This window comes from Manacus candei, unplaced genomic scaffold (genome assembly GCF_025592945.1).
Source record: "Manacus candei isolate 608988 ecotype Guabito, Panama unplaced genomic scaffold, ASM2559294v1 h1tg000049l, whole genome shotgun sequence".
NCBI lineage: Eukaryota > Metazoa > Chordata > Aves > Passeriformes > Pipridae > Manacus > Manacus candei.
Window position 1 is genome coordinate 5554978 of NW_026138097.1, and position 10779 is coordinate 5565756.

The window sequence follows — 10779 nt, forward strand, 5'->3', positions numbered from 1 at the left end:
CCTCTAAGCAATTGTAAATCCGAAATTAAGAAGCTCCAATTGAGGAAGTATGGAAAAAGGAAAGAATAACAGCCCTTTATTAAAGGATATATGTGTATATGTGGCAGAACAACACAAGAACACAAAAACAACTAAACAATAATCCTGTACCCAAAAAATCCCCCTCAAAAAGGAAACAGTTCAGTACTTTCTGCTTTTCTGGCGCAATTCCAACCACGGCCAGCAGGGGGCGCTGTTGGATCACTGAAGGAGCAGAGCCTGCAGTGCTCGGTGTCGGTCGGCAGGGGGCGCTGTTGGGCTCTGGCGGTCGCCGTGTGGGGCCTTGGTGTGCGGGAGAAGCCAAAATGGAGATCTCCCTCCCCACACACACGGAAGAGGGGAAGGGCAAAAAGGAGAAAGAAGGCAGGTTCTTCCCATGAAAACTCATGCTGTCTGTGGTTGACTGTGGCTGGGATTTTTACCCCCCTTTGTCGATGAGTACACAGGAGTGGAGGAGGGAAAAGGCTGACCTCCTCCCCAAAAGGTTCCTCTGCAGATGGGTCAGACTTCTCTGATGAAGTCCGAAGACGTCTGGGCTGGGGGTAGAACAGGGCACAGACAAGTCGGGGCCAGAAAACAGCCCAGAACAAAATGACCCCAGAGCTTTTCCAACACACACACCTTGCCTGCATTAAGGCAAAAGTGAAGTCCCATTTTACAGAAGCAAAGAAAAAAGAAACCTCATCACTCCTCCCCACAGTTCTTAGGAGGGCCAACTTGGAATGCAGTTCTACAAGTTAGTTCTTTTGTGCAGATCAATCACCCCTTCCCCCTCCCTTGTTCAACATCTTTCTTTTACAGCAAGGCAGAGAAAAGAAAAATTCCTGCTTGGATTTTTAGAACAAGTAAACCTATGACACAGAGGTTCTGAGATAACTTGCCTGTTCAAAAAATTGAGTCTGTTTTGATTTCTGAGTAGACTGGAGCCCAAAACATACTACTCTAGGGATTGAATTAGACATTTATCTCTTCTCCAGTCCTCCTTTAGTCCAGTCCCTCTGTCTTGGTCACATGGTCCTATCCTAGCAAATATTTTGGTTCTCATACTGTTCAAGTCAATGAATATCAAGAATGAAATTTAGTCATGAAGGAGATAATTTGGTCTTCATCACTAGCACGTGTCCATTGGTGAGTTGCAACAGCAACTCACAAACAAAAGTGTTGATTTAGGGTAACTTTATCAAGTAGTCACTCCCTGGACAATTGGAGACAAAGAGTAATGTAATTAAACTCTGATACCATGTTACAACACCTCCAAGGAAAAAGCTTCTCAATGAGAACTTCTGTTCAAGTACAAAGGAGATGATACCACTTAATGAACTTTGTCAGAGAACCACTGTAGTCATACACCAGAAGAGCACATTGCAGGTAAGGAATTACAGGGAGAAGCAAGCAAGGAAATGCCACTTAAAGGTGCAGACACAAATCTGTCATGATAAATACAGAAGAAGGAGGAAAATATCTGTGTAGGAACATGGGGGAGATCAAAGATACAAGACCACTTCTCTGTAAATCAGTGTAGTTCTATTGACTTAAAAGGAGCTTCACAGATTGACTAGCTGAAAAGATTTGCAATTAAAAACTGCAATTCCACTGAAAAACATAGCTGTATCTGTAAATGTGTGAATTTTTTCTCCTTCAATTCCTATAAACTCTGTATCAAAATCAGCTGAAATAATTGTTTTAAAATAATTACATGCAGGCTGCTACATGCTTCACCACTGGAGTCTTAAAAGTCTTCACTCTAATGTAGTGTAAACATCATACCAGCTCATATATAGTCTATTATCACTCAGTATCACTATCCCTCTCCCATGTTCCTGTAAATTAGCTGTTAAAGAGCTAGAAGTTTTTGCTTTAAATGATAGCCACACTATGTTTCCTACAGCATCTTGGGAAATTCTATTTTTGCACAGTTCAAGATTTGTATTATATTTTGAGAGCCTAGTAAGTATTATTATGTATATCTTCTATCAGTAAACCTCAACAGAGGGCAAGCATACAACTTCTTCGTCTGAGCTGTCAGAATTTCATAGTTATTTTAAGAAACTGAGCTAATATCCACCATTTATTGGTTTTCCTCAGACCTCTATACAGCAGAAAGTTTGGGGGAATCTGGAAGCAAGAAAGCCTTTTCCAGCAGAATGCGTCTGCAGAGGCTATTTTTGCGAAGGTCAAAGAAAACCTTGCAAGAACTCTGCTTAAAATCTCAAATGTCAGACTGTCCATTTTAATAAAATATTTCTTGGGTTCTCTTAAAACATCTTGCTAGAACTTACCAAGTTCCAATGAACAGTCCCACACTGAATCACTTGCAGCTTTAGACTGCGTATTTCTCAGCGTCTCCTTTCACCATCTGAAAATTTTAGTGCTTTGGCACTTAAACAGGGCACAGGAAAATGACAGTTCAGTTACTTGGCACTCAGATACAAGCTAATGAAAATGGTAGAAAAACGATATAGATGCTTGATTATGTGAGGAGAAAGATACCACTTTCCATCTTCCTGAATGTACTACAGAAGAATAAAAAAAATTGAAACTATTATGCGTGGGGAAAAATCCCTAAAGGTGACTGGGGAATGAATATAATAATCATTTTAATTATTTAATTATATCATTATGCTGGTTCAGAGGTAAACTGGCAGGGGAAATGAACCCAACTCAAAAAGAGAGATTATAAGTCAGAATAACAATTTAATAAAATAATAAGTATGATTATACAGACTACAATTGGTTTTATCCCACAAAACCCAAATGTATAACCCAGTACCCTGGGGCATGAACAGAGTGGTGTTCTTTGGGCCTCCTGAGTCCAAAGTAAAGGGAGAGGGGAAAACCTGTTGGTGAAATTGCTGTTGCAGTCTGGTCAAGAGTGGTGATTGCAGTCTCGTTGAGAGTAGTGGTCTACAGCCTTCTTCTGGATCCCACAAGTGGTTAAAAAAGTTCCAAGACTCCAAGATTATATATTCTCCAGTTCAGGCAGGAATGCCCAGTACCTCCCTCAGGGAGGGGAGTTCCACAATGGGTGTGAGGACAGAAACACCCTCCTATCTTGCAGGCCTCTTAACACCTGGTTTATAGCCTGAGGAGTCAGGCTGCTCTGGGCAGAGGGCGTAAATAGTCTATTGATAACAGTTTCTGGGAAATGGCATGGAAGACTATAGAATACACAGTTTTGGGTTACACCCATCCAGTGATGCACTGGTCTCAGCTGTTCTAACTAGGACAATCATAATAACATTATGAGGCAAAATGAAGTTCAAAATTCAAAGAAGACAACAATTTTTATATGTTTTAAAACTTTTTTAAACTTTTTAAAGTTTTCTTTTAAAATTGTGAACTACCTGGCAATCTGTGGTTGTACATTCCAATTAATGTTTCATTTCACAGTGCTTCTAACGTGTTCAGTGATTACTACTTAATTGGTGAGAATTTATCAGAATGTTTGCTGACATTTGTTGGCTACCAATATCTGAGTTCATGGGTAGGAGGTAGTAAGATCACAAAAAAAAAAAAAAAGACATCTCTAAAACAGTATGTAAAACCAACCAAATTAAAAAAAAAAGAAAATCAGTGCTTCTCTGGATCATCAAGGTCGTCAAACTACATCTGTCATCAACACAACATAACACTGAGTATTTCCTCACTGGAACACAGCAGGACTGAGCATTTTGTATGAACATCACAGTTGCAAATAATTTGGAAGTCTGATTTCATTCTATTCCTTCCAGCATATGAGGTCAGTCATGCAAGGTACGCTGAATGCTGACAGGCAGAAGGATAGGTTGCTTTCTCCCTCTCTGCCCCCATAGCATTTTAATTTACTGTAGAATCTGCCATAACCTTTTCTGCACAGCTGCACATTCTAGTATGACCATATACGTGCAGGATTGCGTGGCAGGTGGCTAAATATAGTCTCTGGCTTTGCCTTGTTCTCTTCAGTCTTGACTGGCTGCTATAACTGTCCATTGCCCTCTGAAAGCCTTTATTCTCAAAGACATGTTGGGTTAGATCTAAGAATTTATCTAAAACCCTACTGATTTCTTTCACCAGGCTTGACACAGTTGAACTGATCTTCCTAGTTCAGAACATATTTTTTGACTGGAACTTTTTGTTTTGCACAGAGAACAGGCATGCTCATGACAGACATCATAACAGTTCTCTTACTTTGTCCAGTACAACTCTTCTTGTACTTCTACTGTATGTTTTATATTCGGAACGCAAATAATGCAAATACTGGCACTGCAGTATTCATGGTAATGACAGTGGAGAGAATACTTTAAGCAACTTACAAATTGCCCTAAAATGTCTGGGTGCTAAAAAGGTACAATTTTTGATTGTCGTCAATGTGCACAACAGGGAAGAAAGTAAAAAGAACCCATTCTTAGAATTCTCAAATATCTAGTAACTAGTATCTCCATATAACCACATGAACAAAACTGAGGTTTGCTGTATTTATATATGCCTGTCTGACTTTTGAATGCTACGTGTTTGCTTGCGGGACCTGCAAGAGCTGGTTTGAAATGACTGTACATAAATATCCCAGCATCTGTTCTTTCTGAAGTCTTTCAAAGTAGAACTGCCAGCAGAAGATTCATATACAAATGTAATTCAATAAGAGTTCCTGAGAATGGAAAAAAATGCAGATTATTTCTGCTTTATTAAAATTCCCCCAGTTCTGAGCTTCAGGATGTGTATACAGACTTTACGAAAACACATTTTTTAAAAGATTAGCAGCTACAAATAGATGGAAGGAATAAGATACAGATTGTCACTGTGGTACATGTTTCCTATGCATCTCTTTGAAAGGCTTTAGGACTTTTTGAAGATTATTCAGACTAAAATTTTCTTTTCATCATAGGCAGCTCCTTCAGTTGTTCATTGCAGAAAGCTGTTTGGAGCCTTCTGATGTACTGTAGGTTTTACAGCTACAGGTAATCATTACCTGTGATGAGCAACATAATCCACAGCCAAGTAATTGTAAAGATGCTTATCACACAATATCAGAACAAGCAGCAAGACCTTGAAAACTGCTGGGGCTCATTTGCCACAGTAACAGTTTATACTGTGTGATTGCCGACCTAAAAATATTCCCTTCCTGCACACATCCCCTATGCTTTCTGGTGTCTCTCATTTTATTCTTCCAAACGTGATAATCTTCAGTCCAATATCATGTATCCAAGGTATTAATTCTGCAAATACAAGTCTGTATGTGCAATTTATTCTAGCTCACATTCATTTACTAGAGACTGGAATGCCTACTGATGCAAAATACATTCAAATACACATCAGTTGATAATATTTAACAGGCAGCCTTTAGAATTGCATATTAACTCATCTATCATTAAAATCCTAGAGTTATATGTTGTGTTCAGATCCACATACCTTGCAGTGAACTTTATGGAAAAACTAATGCACAAAAATAACCACCAAAGAAAACAAACAAAGTTAATAGTAAAAAAAATATTTCTATATCCAGATATTTCCGTATGTCCTTTTGTTTCCTTTTTGACTCTGATTTATAATGAACCTTAAACAGTAGTCAGTACACTAAAAGTCATGTAACCTTTAGATTGAAATATTACAGTACCACTAACTTCATATCGATTAATAAATTATAAAAATTATTACAAGATGCCTCAGTTGCCCATATGGACATACGTGAGTAAAGTTAGAGAAGGCTTTGATTTAGCATGTAGAATATATTAAACAATTATTTCCCTTTAATGTATTAAACAATTTCCCTTCTCATTCCTTATAAATGTTGTAAGCGTTTTCAGGGAAATATATTTCTGAAAAAAAAAGAAAAAAAGAAGAAAGAAAAAGAAAAAAGAGAAAAAAGGGAAAAAAACAAAATAAAAAAAAAATTAAAACCAGCAGAATACAGGAGATTCTTACTCGTGGAAGCTCAACCGTCTGCACTTTGTGCTATAACCTCCTCAAGAAGAGCAAGACATGGGAGAAAACACGTTTCCCATTATGCGAGCTACAGTGCTTTAACACACAGAAACATGTCAACTTATTTCCACGGTGACTTCCCAAAAAAAAGAAATGTTGTCTGAGAGGAGGCTGTCAGCGTGAAACTAAGAATTACAGTCAGTTATTTTTCAGTATTTTTGAACATAACTCATACATTAAAGAATGTTTGAGAGATTTTGGGGTCAATGACAGGACCAGCAATATTTTATGTGGGAACTAACTCTAAGGAAACCCAATTATGTTTTTATTTTTGTGAATGTGTGAGTTCATTTAATATCAAAGGTAACATTTATTTTGCTTTGTTGAATTTCTGTTCACATATGAGAAGAAAACAGTGCACAAATTCTTACTAGCGTTTATGGAGCTATACAGGAAAATGCTAAAATGCAAATACTGGACAGCTGATCTATTCTGCCAGTATTCTGAGAAAGAAGACAGTATTCAGTGAAACTTGTGAGTCTAGTCTTACTTCTGAGCCTCAAGCTCTTATTTTATGGAAGGGTCATAATATTTCCCTCTCTCAAAAGGTGTTCTGTTGATTATGACTTGGAAGTGTCTCCATACATTGCTGAAAAGGCTCACAGCCTACACTGTCCGCCACACGTCTTTCCTCGTCTCTTTTTATAGGATGCTCCTGCTCCTGACACCAGCTCTGCTGTTTGTTTGACTGCACATTGAGGTGGTCAGAGAGATACTCTTCTGGACCAGCACCAGAGTGCAGCTCAGTCACAGCTGAGGTGGGGAGAGATGTCAGCAGAGAATATGGTGTCACAACTGTTAACCCATTGTTATTCAGAAAGTCCTAAGTACAAAGAAAATAAATCTTAACAAAGGCAGAAATACTTAGCTTGTTTTCTTTCTAACTAGAAAAGTTTCTTAAGTAATTCTTGGAGGAGCAAACAATCCAAAATGTAAGAAAGGTGAAAATGGGATGTTCCTTAGATAAAGGACAAAATAACTTTGGAGGAAATTCTTTGAGTTGTACCTCCAATCAGGCAAAGGTCATGGAACAGAAGCCTTAGAACAGCAACATTTGTTATACAGGAATAAGCAATGCCCCGTATCTCTTCTTGTAGTTAAAACAGCACTGAGCAATTAATGCTTCAACACCACCTTGCTACCATACAGAGCATGGCATGGTTACAGTGCAAATCACTGGGGGCTGGGTGGCAGTTCTGCCAGTTTGATTAAAACAGTCAGAGTAGATTTGAGACTTTTGAGGACAGCTCTGTTCTGAGAGTGGTGCATGACCACTCTCTTATCTATAATTGTCAACATAATGTCTGAAAGTTTTTCTAGCTTGGTTCTTTTTGTCCTCGGCTCATATTTGTTCAGGGACAGCGAGTAGAGCCATATCAAGGGTTTAGGATGAAGCCAGACAGAACTTGATTAACTCACTTGCCTCTATAGTAATTATCATAAGACTAATGCATTAATTAGTGTTTTAGAAGACAGAAAGAGTTGAGATATTTTTCAGTTCATCCTAGAAAAATGAATTCATGTTTAGCTTTTGCCAACTTCAGCTTGTGTATTAGCCTATGCTTTAGCCAAACCTTTTGGTTTAAACAAATGCAATAGTACTGACAGGATGCTTTCTGGATGTGTGTTTGTGCGCCAGCACAACAATGCAAGGTCGGGCTTTCATCTTTATGTCAGAAACTTCTAAGGGTCATGGTAAAGATCCCACTACCATATTTTACTTAAGAAGGGAAAAACATCAATTCTGACCATCTACTTGGTTTTTAAACAATTTAATTTCATACATAAAGTAAAATATCAAAAGATCATAGCATTTTGAATGTTTTTCCCGGATTTCTCCGTAACACCTTGCCTTGTTGAAGCAGAGGTACAGCTAAGTACTCCCAGTTTACAGAGGCAGAGAGAAGTTCTGGACTCCACCTGAATCACATCAGGAAAATGGAAAAGAACTCTGGGGCATGAAAATCAGTTTCTGAATGATGCAGACATAGACAGACTGATATGAAATAAGAATCTCAATTCTCTTTTTATTAAAGCAAAACAGAAACCTTACAGGGAAAGGTAACTTCTGACCCCTCAGTATATGTTGATTCAAGATCTATGTTAGGTTCTTTCTCATCATAGTTCCCTGCAATGTAGTCCTTTATGACATTACAACCTTTTTAATTTAGATTAAAACCCCACATCTGTCTCAAGGCCCAGAGACTTTTCAGGCAAGATTCTGACTTTGAGTCATTATTGACATGATGTTTACTGCAATACATAGCATTCAAAGGATTCTGCATGGTCATACTCATCATTCATAATGAAAATCACATAAGCCTGTGGCAATATGATATGGTCTACCTAAAATTATTTTAACTCCTTACCAGTTACAAGCTACAAACTTGTGTGGTCCGCATATGTTCAATAGATTGAACTGCTAAGGAATATGGAATATGTTTTGCAAATAGATATACATGAAAAACAACTATAAAAGTTTTCATGGAACTTTCCTCTTCATGTATTGCAGAAGTTTTGATGAAAATAATTGCAGTACTCTAAGAAGATCTGCTTAAAGGATAGGCAAGGAAATTCAGGGCTTGCCTGAAACTTGGAATACCTTAGTCTCATCTCTTGTCACTCCAAATCAACATCTCAGGAATCTCAAAGACTAGGCCTTTTGTCTCTGTATTTCCATGCCTTCCCTTATAAAGAGGTGTAAAGAGGATTTTTTTCCTATTCATGGACACGCTTGTGATAAAACTATTCAAAGATTTCAACAGTTAGATATCTTAACTGCTAGGGTAATGAGTTTGTAGTAGGTCAGCATGTATTTTGACCAACTTAAAATTTTCAAGAAACTTTCTAGGGTCTTGGATTTAAAAAAATCTGAAGACTTACACAATATCTAGGTGAATATTTAGAACATAGCTTAACTTCACTTAGCATCCCACACCTGACATCCTTCCCAACAGCTATTAGGCATAAAAATACAAGCTTCAGACAATCTGTCCTTTAGCTCTTTGTAATGGGTTCGTTGCTCTCCTTGAGAGGGAAACAAAAATAGGATAGGTCATTTGATGTGTATTTTACCAATAAGGGTATTCCATACCATGTTACGTCAGCTCAGGTGTAAAATAGACGGGAAGTAAGCAAGTGGCCCTTCTCTTCTGGGTAGCTGGTCAGAGCGGTCAGGCAGTTCCTTTGGGAGAGAAGAGCATCGGTTTTGGGGAATTATCTTTATTTTTAGTTCTTCTCTGCACATATAGTGTTCATAACATCTTCCCTCTTTTTGTGTAAATATAAACACCCTTTCTTAGCAGCTTTGATTCAGTTTTTGTTTTTTTTTTCCTGTTCTTTTCCCCCCTCCCCCACCTCCCCTTCCCTCTGGAGGGACTGGGAGCAGGCCCAGTACACACCTGGTATTCAGCCAAAGTAAACAATAACACTCCCCATTTTGCAAAATTTTTGCAGGTCTTTGATTGTATGCACTTTGGTAGCCTGATGGAATTTGTGCTTAACTCTCTACAATTAATGCAGTTATGCTTATACTACCTTTTTAGAAAAAGTTATAGAAGTACTTATAGTGGAAGATATAATTACACTTTTTCGCTTTAAATTATTTTTCTTAGATAATTTAAAATATGTTTACCTCTTAATTAATTTTAAATGCTCCCTAGTGTGTTGCAATACTGTTCTTAAAACAAGTCATATATTGAGCATATATGTCTGCATTTGTGAGTAAAATGAAAAAAAAAAGAAAACAATGTGCTGGTTTAAAAGTAAACTGGCTGGATAAATGAATCCAACTCAAGAGAGATTACAAGCCAGAGTTACAATTCACTAAAAAAGATTACAGTAAATGCAGTGATACCGAGACAACTGGTTTTCACCCCCAAAACTGGATATATAACCCAGCACCCTGGGACAAGAACAGAACAGTGTTCATTAGCCCCTGTGCTGAGTACCCCATGGCCCCCCTGGGTGCAAAGTAAAAGGAAAGGAAAAACCTGTTGGTCCAGATGATGGTAACAGTTCTGTTGAAGTAATGATTGCAGTCTTGTTGAGAGTGGCAGTAACAGTCCTGTTGAAGTTCTGGTCCTCTTCTGAATCCGACAAGTGGTACCAGAAGTCCTAAAACCCCAAGATTATATATGCTCAGGTTCAGGTGGGAATGTCCGGTACCTATCCCAGAATGGGGAGTTTCACAGTGGGCGATTTAACTCTGTGAGTCATGGGGTATTTTTGGAATCTTTCATGGTCTAGGTCATTGCAGCTGCCTGTTATACCAGTCCAGTATGGCCCATTAGCAGAGAAGACCTCTCAGGCTGGGTGTGAAGGTGCTAATGCCTCCTCGGAGTCATTACCACAGCTGAGTCATAGGTGCAAAGACAAAGAAACACTCCTTGCAGAGTTCTTTAACACCCAGCTTGTAGCCTGAGGTGTGGCCCGGGCAGCTGCTGCAAATGATCCATTATTAACAGTCCATCAGAAATTACAGAGAAGATGTAGAATACACAGTTTTGGTTATACCCACGTAGTGATAAACTAGTCCTGGTCCCTGTAACTAGGACAAACAATCAGGAGATATTTTGGCAAAGTGTAAGTGAAAGAAAAGTGTTTAGTTCCATACCATGTCAGTCTGGTACAGAGTGAGATCATCCCAAGGACTGAGACAAAGATACCTGGTACTCCAGAAAAAGGTGATTTACTGTGGAATTAGGCAGACCTCTCTAGTACATTCCTAGAAGTGTTAAAGTCCTAAACTGACATGCCTCACAGTAAAGCAACAAAATGCTG

General features: G+C 38.4%; 1 long non-coding RNA gene across 1 annotated transcript; it reads left to right on the top strand.

Moving 5' to 3' along the window:
* The first annotated feature begins 341 nt into the window (after positions 1-341).
* Positions 342-7095, top strand: LOC127476254 (uncharacterized). Its single transcript, XR_007906528.1, has 3 exons — positions 342-406; positions 4905-4973; positions 6646-7095. It is a non-coding gene; the product is annotated as an uncharacterized LOC127476254 (long non-coding RNA).
* The last annotated feature ends 3684 nt before the right edge of the window (positions 7096-10779 follow it).